The 12,827-nt window shown below is 42.4% G+C and overlaps 1 long non-coding RNA gene across 1 annotated transcript in view; it reads left to right on the top strand.

Moving 5' to 3' along the window:
- LOC308470200 overlaps nt 1–6,763 on the top strand; it is an 8,887-nt gene extending 2,124 nt beyond the window's left edge. The window contains exons 2-4 of the long non-coding RNA XR_013982251.1: nt 2,869–3,087; nt 5,839–6,092; nt 6,303–6,763. This is a non-coding gene — a long non-coding RNA (uncharacterized lncRNA). The remainder of the gene's footprint in view (nt 1–2,868; nt 3,088–5,838; nt 6,093–6,302) is intronic.
- The last annotated feature ends 6,064 nt before the right edge of the window (nt 6,764–12,827 follow it).

Raw genomic sequence — 12,827 nt, 5'->3', positions numbered from 1 at the left:
ACTGGATCGAGGCAGGTCAGGACTGCTGATCCTTTTAGATTTGTCAGCAGCCTTTGACATGGTCGATCATGATCTTCTGGACCATCCTGGAGAAGAGTGACTAGTGGGGTGCCACAGGGTTCTGTCTTGGGCCCGGTCTTATTCAAGATAGAATCATAGAGTTGGAAGAGACCACAAGGGCCATTGAGTCCAACCCCCTGCCAAGCAGGAAACACCATCAGAGCACTCTTGACATATGGTTGTCAAGCCTCTGCTTAAAGACCTCCAAAGAAGGAGACTCCACCACACTCCTTGGCAGCAAATTCCACTGTCGAACAGCTCTTACTGTCAGGAAGTTCTTCCTAATGTTTAGGTGGAATCTTCTTTCTTGTAGTTTGGATCCATTGCTCTGTGTCCGCTTCTCTGGAGCAGCAGAAAACAACCTTTCTCCCTCCTCTATGTGACATCCTTTTATATATTTGAACATGGCTATCATATCACCCCTTAACCTCCTCTTCTCCAGGCTAAACATGCCCAGCTCCCTTAGCCGTTCCTCATAAGGCATCGTTTCCAGGCCTTTGACCATTTGGTTGCCCTCCTCTGGACACGTTCCAGTTTGTCAGTGTCCTTCTTGAACTGTGGCGCCCAGAACTGGACACAATACTCCAGGTGAGGTCTGACCAGAGCAGAATACAGTGGCACTATTACTTCCCTTGATCTAGATGCTATACTCCTATTGATGCAGCCCAGAATTGCATTGGCTTTTTTAGCTGCCGCGTCACACTGTTGGCTCATGTCAAGTTTGTGGTCAACCAAGACTCCTAGATCCTTTTCACATGTACTGCTCTCAAGCCAGGTGTCCCCCATCTTGTATTTGTGCCTCTCTCTTTTTTTGCCCAAGTGCAATACTTTACATTTCTCCCTGTTAAAATTCATCTTGTTTGTTTTGGCCCAGTTCTCCAATCTGTCAAGGTCGTTTTGAAGTGTGATCCTGTCCTCTGGGGTGTTAGCCACCCCTCCCAGTTTGGTGTCATCTGCAAATTTGATCAGGATGCCCTTGAGTCCATCATCCAAGTCGTTGATAAAGATGTTGAATAAGACTGGGCCCAAGACAGAACCCTGTGGCACCCCACTAGTCACTCTTCTCCAGGATGAAGAGGAACCATTGATGAGCACCCTTTGGGTTCTGGCATGACTTATTTTTCAGAAATCCATGCTGACTATTGGTGATCACAGCATTCCTTTCTAGGTGCTCACAGACTGTTTGCTTAATGATCTGCTCCAGAATCTTCCCTGGTATTGATGTCAGACTGACTGGGCGGTAATTATTTGGGTCCTCTCTTTTCCCCTTTTTGAAAATAGGGACAACATTTGCCCTCCTCCAGTCTGCCGGGACTTCGCCTGTTCTCCAGGAATTCTCAAAGATGACTGCCAGTGGTTCTGAGATCACATCTGCCAGTTCTTTTAATACTCTTGGATGCAGTTCATCTGGCCCTGGAGACTTGAATACATCTAAACTAGCCAAGTATTCTTGTACTATCTCCTTAGTTATTCTGGGCTGTGTTTCCTCTGCTGAATCATTTGCTCCAAATTCTTCAGGTCAGGCATTGTTTTCTTTATCGGGGAAGACTGAGGCAAAGAAGGCATTGAGGAGTTCAGCCCTTTCTGTGTCCCCTGTTTGCATTTCACCATCTTCTCCTCTGAGTGACCCCACTGTTTCTTTGTTCTTCCTTTTGCTACGAACATACCCATAAAAGCCTTTTTTGTTGCTTTTAACCTCTCTAGCAAGCCTGAGTTCATTCTGTGCTTTAGCTTTTCTGACTTTGTGTCTACACGTGCTGGCTATTTGTTTGAATTCCTCTTTGGTGGTTTCCCCCCTTTTCCATTTTTTGTACACATCCTTTTTTTAATCTTAACTCAGTTAAAAGTTCTTTAGATAGCCACCCTGGCTTTTTTAGGCACCTTCCATGTTTCCGTCTCATTGGTATTGCCTGAAGTTGTGCTTTTACTATCTCCCTCTTAACAAACTCCCAGCCATCATGAACTCCCTTTCCTTTATCAACATCTTTATCAACGACTTGGATGATGGACTCAAGGGCATCCTGATCAAATTTGCAGATGACACCAAACTGGGAGGGGTGGCTAACACCCCAGAGGACAGGATCACACTTCAAAACGACCTTGACAGATTAGAGAACTGGGCCAAAACAAACAAGATGAATTTTAACAGGGAGAAATGTAAAGAAGATTCCACCTAAACATTAGGAAGAACTTCCTGACAGCAAGAGCTGTTCGACAGTGGAATTTGCTGCCAAGGAGTGTGGTGGAGTCTCCTTCTTTGGAGGTCTTTAAGCAGAGCCTTGACAACCATATGTCAGGAGTGCTCTGATGGTGTTTCCTGCTTGGCAGGGGGTTGGACTCGATGGCCCTTGTGGTCTCTTCCAACTCTATGATTCTATGATTCTAGAGTCTACAGTATGATAACATTTCACCCTGAACCACCCGCTGGTGTAGATGGAAAACATTGGTATACCTATGAAATGTTTTGACCACACAGATAAAAAATGTATGTGAGGGATCCATCTACATCTGATCACCCTCATCTGGAAGCACTTCACTGGTCTGCAGCCCCAACCCAGACCTGGGAATCTTTTCAGCTGAGAGAGACTAGTCACACCACTCTCACATCATGAGTATAATATTAATGATATACCGTATTTACTTTTACACATAAATCAAAAGAGGACAATGGAGGCTAGTGAAGAACAATTGTCTGCCATTTCTCTGCCCTCCCCTCCCCACCCATTTGCACCTGCACGGAGCAAGGTTCTTTCAAGGGCTGGGTGATGGAACACTTTGGTGAGGAAGCTGCTGTTTTCTCTCCTATAGGTCCCTGCACCCCTATTGGAAACTGGCTCTCCTCTATGCACATCAAACTGTTCTTTAAGCTAGACTATGCTGTACTATGATGAGTGGAGGAAACTGGACAATGTTCTCTGGAACAGTATCTGAGCAGCAATCAATCAGAAAAGCCACACCAGATTGGAGGAAGGGGACAAAGAAAACTGACCCTACAACAATCATTCCTCTATTTCCCTCAGTCTGAAGGTGAGCTGATAAGGTTGAACATTATGAGAACACGGAAGATAGTAAAAGTTAAACATTGACACGCTCCGTGCAGTGGTGCAATAAGGAGATTTTTGCCTTTGAACTTGAAGGGACACGAACTCTTAAATGGCAATGTGTACTAACTACAGTGGTACCTTGTGTTAAGAACTTAATTTGTTCTGGAGGTCTGTTCTTAACCTGAAACTGTTCTTAACACTTTAGCTAATGGGGCCTCCTGCTGCTGCCACGCCGCGGCGGCACAATTTCTGTTCTCATCCTGAGGTAAAGTTCTTAACCCGAGGTACTATTTCTGGGTTAGCGGAGTCTGTAACCTGAAGCGGTTGTAACCTGAAGCGTTTGTAACCAGAGGTACCACTGCACTATCATATCACTTTTGCTTCTGCTCATTCTGCTGTGTGAGGCCCTTGACCTCTGCCCCAACATGGAACAAACAACTTCAAGTTCAACCTTGGTCAGGAGCCTGAAAAAGCTGTTTTGATCTCATTAATCTTAGCAAATATAAATATTACCAGTAAACATCAAGCTTTTAACCCAAGGTACACTTTAAGTCAGTACAAAACACTATGGTTTTTCCATATAGGAAACTCTCCAAGACACTCACAAGAATACTTAGCAGCATTTTTGCTTGAGTAGCACCTGAGTAGTTCTTCCAGCTCAGCACTGCCCTGAAAAGTTGATCTGATTTCTTTCTGCAGGGCCTGTAAGACAGAGTTGTTCCACCTGGCCTTTGGCTTGGAGCCAATTTGATTCCCTCCCCCTCTTTCTTTTCTTTTCTCCTGTGATGAGGCTGCGTTTTAATATCTTAATGTTTCAATATTTTAATGTTGTATTTTAATTTTGTTTTTAAGTTGTAATTATTCAACCTGTTTTTATTATTGCTTGTAAGCCACTCTGAGCCCGGCCTTGGCTGGGGAGGGCGGGGTATAAATAAAAAATTATTATTATTATTATTATTATTATTATTATTATTATTGGTAAAACACAGTGGGTAGAATTGAGTATGTGTCAAGCTGATCATTCCATCAGCACAAACATTTTCAGATGGAATTCCCCCTCCCCAGATGGAAATATCTCCCCTCCCCCATGCACAATGTTCTAGGTGTTCTCTTGACTCCCCAGAGCTGATTTGGAGTGGGGGGTCATAGGGGGTATGCAGGGTGGGGGGGAGGAAATGCCTATTTTAAAAAGAAGGGACATAAGCCTCTTCCCTTGCTCCTCAGATTGGCTGAGACCTCTCTGCAGCAGTGACACTCAACTCTGCTATTTTCTGGGCAATTTCATTTCATTTTTTAACTACAACCAAATTGGGGTGTGTGTGTGTTTCCATTCCCTTCAACATTTCTCCGATGAAAATAGGGACGTCCCATTCCATAATGATAATTTTACTATTTATACCCCACACATCTTACAGAGTTGCCCCAGCTACTCTGGGCAGCTTCCAACATGAATAAATAATTTTAAAAAAGAAGAAATATTAAACATTAAAAAAAAAACACCTCCCCTATACAGGATTGCCTTCATATGACTTGGGGGTCAAACAACTCCATACCCTCCAATATCTCTCCAATGAAAATAGGGACATCCTAAGGAAAAGTGGGACATTCTGGGATCGAATCAGCTGCTGTAAATCAGGGACATCTCTGGAAAATAGAAACACTTGGAGGGTTTGGGTTTCACAGGCCACCAGAAATCACCTTGGATTGGGTGGAGCACCAATTAGACAGTTGGAGGCCGCTCAGAGTGGCTGGGGAGGCCCAGCCAGATGGGTGGGGTACAAATAAATTATTATTATTATTATCATTATTATTATTAACACCCCACTTCATGAGATTGCACCATTTTTCATGCTTTTTCCGCAAGGCAGGTCCAATGGTTATGAGGAGGTTGGCATACAGTAAGTTGTTCTTCCTCAGAAGGGAAATAATAAATAAATGAAGGAAATGTGACTCATTGTATATTATTAAGAAGGAACAGAAGTCTACATAGAATTAGTAAGGAGATGATGGTGGGTGGGGGTTATTGAGTTGTTCTTTTTTATTTTGATTATATATTCTGTGTTTTTATATCGTGATTTTATCCTGTGAACTGCCCTGAGACCTGCAGATAGAGTGCGGTACACAAATTTAATTAATTTATCCAGGAACCACCTGGTTCTGGAAAACACCAAATCCCAGCTCTCCTAGAGGTTCAAGATGGACCTCCTACCACTCTGCCTAATGGTAGGGTTGGGGCAGGTAGGCTCCTCTTCTTCCTGCTCTGCTTCCTTTCTCAAAGATGGCTTTCCTTTCCATAAGACAACATCCTGTCTTAGTGGCGCCCACCCTGTGGAACGCCCTCCCATCAGATGTCAAGGAAATAAACCACTTTCTGACTTTTAGAAGACTTCTGAAGGCAGCCCTATTTAGGGAAGTTTTTAGTGTTTGATCTTGTATTGTGTTTTTAGTATTCTGTTGGGAGCCACTCAGAGTGGCTGGGGAAACCCAGCCAAATGGGCGGGGTATAAATAATAAGTTGTTATTATTATTTATTATTATTTTCAGACATAGGTTAGTGTTGCCCTATGTCCGGGATTTCCTGGACATGTCTTCTTTTTGGGGGGCAACCTGCCTATCTGGGCGGATTTTTGCATTCTACATGAAATGTCTGGGTTTAGGGATATACCATATATATATATATATATATATATATATATATATATATATATATGGGTTTTGTTTTGCTTTATTTAAGGGGCACGCACATGCCACTGAAGAGTGGGAGAGGGCAGGCGCACTTCAGGGTCAGACACTCTCTGCCTTCTTCACGCGCCACCCAGAAGTGCCACAACGGGGTCTGCAACACCACCACCGCCAGGGCCGCCACTCTGACGCCAGCTCCAAGCCACCAAATTGCCCGGCCTGTGCCACTTCTGCCAGGTAGAGGCCATGCTGTACCACTTCTCCCGACACTCCCAGAGGGGTGTGAAGGAGGATGACTGGAGAAAGGTAAGTTAGGTGGGGCAAGGAGGGGGCAGGGGACAGAGTTATGGGATGTGGGGGGGGGGGGTGCCCCGAATGCATCTGGGGTTTTGCAGCTCAGAAGATGGGAACCCTAACATAGGTTTCTCAACACCTGCAGTCCAAGCCCAGGAAGGAAATCATGCATGATTGCATGAACTGGTTCTGAAATCATGCTTCTATTTTCATCTCCTTCAGCTGGGCTGACCAGATTATGCGCACCACCTGGAGTACATCAATATTAGTTTTGAACTCTTTGTTGCTGTTTAATTTTGAGGTAGGTAGTCTTGTCAACGCTAACATCATGTGAACATAAAGCAGCTTTTACTCTGTTTGGTAATGCTTCATATGTAGACATAGGAGAGAATGAATACTCAACCAAGCCTCCCCCACCCCCATGTTGCTGGGAGAGATAATGAAGGGAAAATATTACACACCCCTCCTGATTAACATTTAACACCCCTCCTGACATTAACTGCCCTCCTGATTCTCATCATTGTGTGATAACGAAACCACCATCTAGTAATACTGAGAAACCAGTCTTATAACTGATTACGGTAAGTAGGACTAGTTTCTCGGCAGCCTTATGAACGCATCATGTATTTTTGAATCTATAATGTGATTATTATTTTTAATTATAAATTTTTATTAGTTTTCAATTTGTTGTTGTTGTTTAGTCGTGTCCGTCTCTTCGTGACCCCATGGACCAGAGCATGCCAGGCACTCCTGTCTTCCACTACCTCCCACAGTTTGGTCAAACTCATGTTCGTAGCTTCAAGAACACTGTCCAACCATCTCGTCCTCTGTCGTCCCCTTCTCCTTGTGCCCTCCATCTTTCCCAACATCAGGGTCTTTTCCAGGGAGTCTTCTCTTCTCATGAGTTGGCCAAAGTATTGGAGCCTCAGCTTCAGGATCTGTCCTTCCAGTGAGCACTCAGGGCTGATTTCCTTAAGAATGGAGAGGTTTGTTCTTCTTGCAGAGTTTCCTCCAGCACCATAATTCAAAAGCATCAATTCTTCAGTGATCAGCCTTCTTTATGGTCCAGCTCTCACTTCAATTACATTCCAATAATTGCCTCATTATAACAGTACCAATTTATAATACAATTATTAATGCTAATCGCTCAAACTTGGCACAAAGACTGTAATTTTATAAACATCTCTAACGTCTATTCTTAATTGCCTTGTCTCCAAAAAAATAAAAACAAAACCGCTATGTAAAAATCACATAGAAATTCTTTCTGCTCTCTGGCACCATCTGGTGTTGCATGTTTATAACGCATTCAAAACATTGTTTCTTGACTAATGTAGCTGAGTCCTTGGTCTCTTCAAAACTCTTAGCATTTTTGTACAGCCTAATTTCCGGCCTGTCTCAGCCTAGGAGCAGGGGCGGAGGAAGGGGTGTGTAGTGGGTGCAGGACGCTCCGGATGTCACCACTGAGAGGAGTGACAAAATGCCAGGCGGCACTCACTGCGGGGTTAGGGCTACAGCTTAGAGCTTCATTGTCTTGGGGGCCCCAAAAAAATTTAAAGGGGAAAAAACTGGATGCACTTTGATAAAATACATATTTTGTTATGAACAAATGGCTTTAGATACCTATTAGGTCCATAAATTAGCATACAGCATATATTCAACACAAAAAACAGCAACAATTTGTTGTTGACAAAGGACTGCTGGACATATAAAGGGCCCTGTTACCTTCAGTAGCTTAGGGGCTCATCAAACCTAAATCCGACCCTGTTTGCAGCAAGCCAAATGTTTATTCTGGGACTTCCGGGGGCGGCGCGCACGGCAATGGCGGTCCTCTTCTAACCGGGAGAGGAGGCTCCGCAGATACCGGGTCGTCCGCTACGGCGAAGCGGAGACCCACTCTGGAAAACCACAGGCGGCAAGAGCCTGTGGTCTTGAGGCTCGGTGGGCGCCCAAAGCGACCCTCCAAACGTCAAAGGAACCCCGTAAGGGGCTCCGGAGCGTGGAGGGGGGTTGCGGCGCTGTGAGCCGTTTCGCAATCTGCGGAGCGAAGCCGCGCTGCTGCTGCCGGTGAGCGCTGATCCCTTTTCCTGTGAAATTCGGATCCGGAACTAAAATCAACTTATTCGTGAGTAAAGACTGAATCACTTGAAATTAGAGTCTTTAAATTAAAAGATTTGAACTTGGCCGAGAGCGGAGAGACGTGGAAACAGGAAGTCCGTCTTCCGCAGCCATTGAACTTGAAAAAGCAAAGAGCTGGAGGAGTGGAGGCTGAAAAAAGAACCTTTAAACTTTACTGATCTAAGCATCCACTGAACCTGCAATCTAAAGTAAAGACTTTAAGCTAATGATTTGGAATTACCATTTGTATTTGACTTTCCTCCTTTTATTGGATTATAATTAAAAGGTGAAACCCAGGGTCCGGAGCTGCCTGAGCTTTGAGAGACTGAGCTGTCAGTATTGCAGATTTGGATACTGTATATTGGAATTTGCAACAATCTGAGGGTATTTAGACCTTCTAACTTGAAACATTCTTTTGGAGACAAGTAAGCACTGCTTGTAACAAAGTGATTATTAATATCAACTCTGCTAAATATTTGTACTTGAAGGTTCTTGGACATTAAATTAGACTTTGAAAGACATTTTAAGCTCCCTCTAGAGGATTGGATTAAAACAGTGACTTTACATTTACTTTCGATTCCCTGGCCGTTTGCTTTCTCTGGGCCTTTCTATTCCCATGGGAATAACTCAGTGTGACCTTGACTGATAGATAACGTTGGAATGAGTGGCACAAGAAGAAGAGGAAGAGTTAGACAAACAACTTTGACAACTCTAACCTCAGCCCCACAGACACGTAGATCATCTGTACCTACTTTGCCTTCAGAAGTAGAAGAAGTTGCCTCGGCACAGGCAACAGAGGGAGAAATAGAGCAGTTACAATTGGAAGATATGGCCTCAGGAGCATCTGCTTCTATTTTAGATAAATTTTTTGAAAAATTGGAAGCTTTGGACAAGAAAGCAGATGAGCAAACAGCAAAGACTGACCAAAATACAGAATGCCTAAATAAATTAACTGTACAAGTGGCACAGAACACACAGGCAATTGGACAGTTGACGGAGGCCACAGCAGAAAATCGGAAATTGGCTGAGGACACTAGACAAAAATTAGAAAATTTAGAACAAGAGGTAAGACCACTCACCAAACAAGTTGGGGAACATCAGATTTATCTTTCTATGATAGAACTGCGAAATCGTGAGAATAATTTGAGGATTAGGTCGCTACAAGAGGCAGAAGAAGGAAATCTAGCTGAGTTTTTAACCAAAGAATTCTCCAAGTTCTGGAATTTGGAGGAAAAGGACTTTAAAATTGTGTCAGCTTTCAGACTTGGAAGATTTATAAAGAAGGAGAGGCCCAGAGACTGCTTGATAACATTGAGATCAAAGGAGGAAAGGGACAAGATTTTGGGCCTACACTACGGAAAGTCACTGGACATTCTGGACAGAAGAATTGAAATTTACAAAGATATTCCAAGACAACTGTTGGACCTTAGAGCCGCCTATTCTGAACTTGCCAAATTATTAAGGAGCAACGCAATTGCATTTAGGTGGGAATTCCCCCAAGGAATATCCTTTACCTTTAGAGGGAGAAAGGTCAAAATCAGAACACCGGAAGAGAGAGACAATTTTTTGGCTTCATACGGAGAGGACCTTCAAAAAGGAATTGAACTACCGCCTGAGCCTGGGGCAACGCCAGTACCAGTACCAGCACCTTTGGAACTTGAAGATCCTGTGAACAAGATACCACCCCTGGAAAAATAACCAGATTAATTCAGGATGTCTCTGCAACTGTTGAGCTGGAATATAAATGGCTGTAACATTCCGGAAAAAAGGAAGAAAATATTTCATATATTAAAAAAAGAACAATTGGACATTATATGCCTACAGGAAACACATGTGACAAGGCTCCACAGAAAAGTGTTAATAAATAAAAGACTGGGCCAGGAATTTATATCTTCGGACAAAGTTAAGAAGAGAGGTGTGGTGATATATGCAAAAGAGAGCCTGTCACCCAAATTCTTATTTAAAGATGAACATGGAAGAATTTTGGCTATTGAGATACAACACCAAGGAGAGAAATTGTTGATATTAGGAATCTATGCACCTAACGAAGGGAAATCGGAATTTTACAAGAAGTTGCATGAGACTATGCTGGATTATCTGGACTACAACAACATCATAATGATGGGAGATATGAATGGGGTCGTATCAACTAACATGGACAAGTCACAAAGTCAAAATGTTACAAAAGACGGCAGACTACCTAAAACTTTTTTTGAAATGACAGACAATATGGACTTGATTGACATCTGGAGGACAAAGAGCCCACTAGGAAGAGAGGGAACATTCTTTTCTGAAGCCCAACTGACCTGGACAAGAATCGACCAAATATGGATATCTAGAGGCCTGGCACCAAAGGCCAGAAAGGTGGAAATCTGCCCAAAGACCTGCTCCGACCATAACGCAGTTAAGATGGATATGATACTACTACCAACTACTACTACTTCCTTTAGATGGAAGATGAATGACAATTTGTTCAGAGATCAGGAAATTATCAAGAAGGCCCAAAAAGTTCTGAAGGATTACTTTGAGATAAATATGAACACTAAGGTGGAAAAAAGAATCGTCTGGGACGCAAGTAAAGCTGTAATGAGGGGATTCCTGATACAACAGAATGCCGTAAAGAAAAGGATACAAAATGAGAAAAAAGATAAGATCCTGGATAAAATAAAAGAACTAGAGAAGAAGTTAAGATCAAATCCGAAGTCACAGCCAACTCTGAGAGAAATTAAACTTTATCAAACACAATATTCTAAATTGATAAATCAGGAAATAGAATGGAAGGTTAAATTAATGAAACAAAAAACGTTTGAGTCGGCGAATAAATGTGGAAAACTGCTAGCTTGGCAGTTGAAGAGGAGACAAAGATTAAATACGGTAACAAACTTAGAGGTTGAAGGAAAAAGCATTCAGAATCCTGTGGACATTAGAAAGTGTTTCCAGAGATACTTCAAAAAACTATACACCCAAGGGCCGCAAGACGAAGTCGAGATTAAACAATTTTTGGCAAAAAATGGACTATCCAAACTGTCACAAGAAAATAGGACAATCCTGAATTCTAAAATAACACGACAGGAGATTGAACAAGCCATTCAGAACATGCAACTGGGCAAATCTCCAGGACCAGATGGGCTGACCTCCAAGTACTATAAGACATTAAAAGACTATTTGATACAACCTTTGATGGAGGTCAGCAATGAAATTTTGGAGGGGAAAAGGGCACCGGAGTCGTGGAAGGAAGCGTTTATCACACTAATTCCAAAGACGGAAGCTGAAAAGACACAACTTAAGAACTACCGTCCCATCTCCCTTTTAAATGTGGATTACAAAATATTTGCAGACATTTTGGCAAGTAGACTTAAAAAAGTTTTAAATGAAGTAATCCATAAGGACCAGGCAGGCTTTCTCCCAGGTAGACATTTGTTTGCTAATACAAGGAACATTATTGACATTTTGGAACTTTTGCAAACAGATATAAATACAAAAGCAGTATTAATCTTTATAGACGCGGAGAAGGCCTTTGACAACATCTCCTGGAAATTTATGATGGGAAACTTAAAAGAGATGGGAGTGGGACGGGGTTTTGAGAATGGGATTGGGGCGATATATTCAGAGCAGAAAGCTAAACTGATAGTTAATAACATGGTTACAGAAGAGTTTAAAATTGAAAAAGGAACACGACAAGGTTGTCCTATCTCCCCTTTGTTATTCATTTCGGTCCTGGAAGTGCTATTGAATATGATTAGAGGGGACCGGTTGGTGGAAGGAATTCAGGTCGGACAGAAACAATATAAACTAAAAGCTTTTGCAGATGACCTGGTTTTGACCTTGCAGGAGCCAGAGTCTAGCACGAAAAGAGTATTACAACTGATTAATGATTTTGGTCGGGTGGCTGGATTTAAATTAAATAAACAGAAAACCAAGGTTTTGGGGGAAAATCTGACAGATACAGAGTCAGAACGGTTTCAGAAAGAGACAGAACTTAATGTGGTTAAAAAAGTAAAATACCTAGGGGTAAACATAACAGCAAAAAATCTAAGTCTTTTTAAGGATAATTATGAAAAATGCTGGGCAGAAATTAAGAGAGACTTAGATAGTTGGTCAAAATTGAAACTTTCTTTGTTGGGCCGAATTGCTGCTATCAAGATGAATGTATTGCCAAAGATGTTGTTTTTGTTTCAAACACTTCAGGTTTTGGACAAGACGGAGTGCTTTCAGAAGTGGCAGAGAGATATTTCTAAGTTTGTCTGGCAGGGCAAAAAGCCCAGAATTAAGTTTAAGATATTAACTGATGCGAAAGAAAGAGGGGGCTTTGCCCTGCCAGATTTAAAGCTGTATTATGAGGCCGCAGCGTTCTGCTGGCTAAAAGACTGGCTACTTCTTGAAGACACTGACGTGTTGGATTTGGAAGGGTTTAACAATGCTTTTGGATGGCATGCATATTTGTGGTATGACAAGGTTAAAGCAAATAAGGCCTTTAAGAACCATATTGTCAGAAAATCACTGTTTAATGTCTGGACAAAATATAAAGACTTGCTGGAAAATAAAACTCCAAGGTGGCTCTCACCTTTGGAAGCTAAGGCCCGAAAAAGACCCAATATGGAGGCTAAATGGCCTAAATATTGGGAAATACTA

This window comes from Podarcis pityusensis (genome assembly GCF_964106645.2).
Source record: "Podarcis pityusensis genome assembly, chromosome: 2".
Taxonomy (NCBI): domain Eukaryota; kingdom Metazoa; phylum Chordata; class Lepidosauria; order Squamata; family Lacertidae; genus Podarcis; species Podarcis pityusensis.
The sequence above is the reverse complement of the archived record's forward strand: the minus strand, read 5'-3'. Positions and strand labels throughout refer to the sequence as shown.